This window comes from Haliotis rubra, unplaced genomic scaffold (genome assembly GCF_003918875.1).
Source record: "Haliotis rubra isolate DU_JTF1 unplaced genomic scaffold, ASM391887v1 Scf593, whole genome shotgun sequence".
In the NCBI taxonomy this organism is placed as follows: domain Eukaryota; kingdom Metazoa; phylum Mollusca; class Gastropoda; order Lepetellida; family Haliotidae; genus Haliotis; species Haliotis rubra.
In genome coordinates, this window is record NW_025767294.1 from 502168 (window position 1) to 504542 (window position 2375).

Genomic DNA, 2375 nt, shown 5'->3' on the forward strand with positions numbered 1-2375 from the left:
CTTGTGTTTAACAGAATGTTCGGTAAATATATAGACTGCTTTTGGCTGTTACTTATCTACACAAAGATCAAGTCCTCAATTTTATCAATGTTGATGTCACTTCTCTTGTTTACTCGCGTGGTTCGAAGCCAGTATATTCCCCAACTATGTGGCTTCTCTCAATCCATGACAAAACACCGAGGTCGAGATCACCAGGTCGAAACGAAACAAAGCTTCTACATTAATTCGTGCTACGGGTTATTCCCAGGAGGGGCGGAAGAGGAAGTCTAGTGGTTAAAGCGTCCGCTCGTCAGGCGATTCCCCAAATGGTTTCCCCTGTCGTGATATTGCTGGAATAGTGCTAAAGGCGGCGTAAAACCAAACTCACACACTCACTATTCACAGGAACGTGGAAGAAGTCCGTCAGTGTTTATGTCATTTCAAGAATACAGTTGCGTGATGAACGAAGGAGCGGGAAATGATTTTAATGATACATCATTGAACGTCAGTTTTGCGTTATGTGACCGACCACTCGTCCAACGGGAAATGTGCATGTCGTGTTAACTTCACATTTAAAAAATGTGTACAGTTAACAAAAGCCGTCAAATGTGTTCTGAAGGTGGCAAACTACACTGCTCCTTATATCCCACTAACTCGCCAGTTTCCCAGACAATCCTTTACGTGATGGCAATTTTGGCACATACTCTACTACATCCACCATTTTTCCCGTTTCGTTAAATACATATATTAATATAGAAATTACGATATCAGTAGCATCCTTTAAGTTGTTCATGCTACTTGAACACAATCATTACAAAAAAATGTTTACATATTTATTTCACACATACGATGTATACAAAATTGTTGAAAAGAAATATTTTCTTATATTCAAAACACTGAAAAATGACACATATTTACTGAAACGAACCACAAACTAAACAAATGAAAACTTCTCTCAAAATTTCTACAAAACAGGTATAGTAATGGTCATAAAATATTTTTCAAAAACTGTTGCTGTGACAACCATAGAGAGTCTAACAAATTATAATATATAATTCTAACATGTTCAACATATTTGACTAAAAACAATTGCTGCTGAAGAAGCATGTGAAGTTTCAACTTCACTGGTCCAGAGGATTCGGAGGATAGAATGTACATGGTGCACAAAAACAAGCAGGAAATAACCTAACCTCACTTCCTGTCAGGTACAGTTATAACACCACTTAATCAATCTGCATTTGGTATTTAAAAGGCCACAGGCCTATATTACATGACACAATATTTACAACTGAGCAGCAGACAAACCTATGTCAAAGTATTTACAGATTACAAATGTAAAACAGAATGTGTTAATAATGCAAAGGAATCTTAGCTTATGTTTAAAAAATGACAACACATTTGTGTTGAACTTCAGAAACATTCAATTAACCTCTTGAACAACAAATACGCTTTAATGTTCGCGTGCGACATTCTTCACATGGATTCGTGTGCCGTATGCTCGCTAACACTGACAGTCGGTCGGGGATCTAGTGTCGGTGTCTTCTATAAGCCTATGATTTTCAATCTTCTTCACTTCATAATCCACTACATCTATCATAGCCAGACATGAATTTCCTTGGATCGAAGCACTCATAGTACCGTAACCACGGCCGTCAATACGGATACGATCGCCCACACATGACGCCATGTTTGTTTACACTGTGAACGTAGTCCCTAAAATTTGCATATGACCTCTCTAATTTGCATCCATATCTGCATATGACCCCAACTGATACCGAAACTATCCGTTGGCTTTATCCTGCCGAGAATGCTATCCATTGTATGATAAATAAATATATTATGGAATTATCAATCGTAGTGATTGTTCTAATCATTATAATACATTGTTCAATGTAATCAAAAGACATTTGCACCTTGGTACTTTAAGTAATGACTTTGGCTTCAGTAATTATTTTAACGGTTACATTATAGTTTCTTGTGTGTGGGGAGGTGGGGTAGTCTAGTGGTTAAAGCGTTGGCTCGTCACGTCGAAGACCCGGGTTCGAATCCCCACATGGGTACAATGAGTGAAGCCGATTTCTGGTGTCCCCGCCGTGATATTGCAGGAATATTCTAAAAGCGGCGTAAAACCAAATTCAGTCAATCTTGTGTGTGTAATAAACTTTTACCACCTGTCTTTCATTTATCAATGATAACATTTAAGCTAATTATAAACCTCTATCCATCACAAGGGTTATATTTCCCTCATTACTGAACCAGATGTTACGTTTTCTTTGCATTATTAAAACATTACATTTCAATGAGTTTTGTAAAAGCTTCTTTGTTTTAAAACGCTGCAAGACACAGTTCTGCCATGGCCACCTGAAAGTCGGGAGACTTCGACAGACAAACCATTG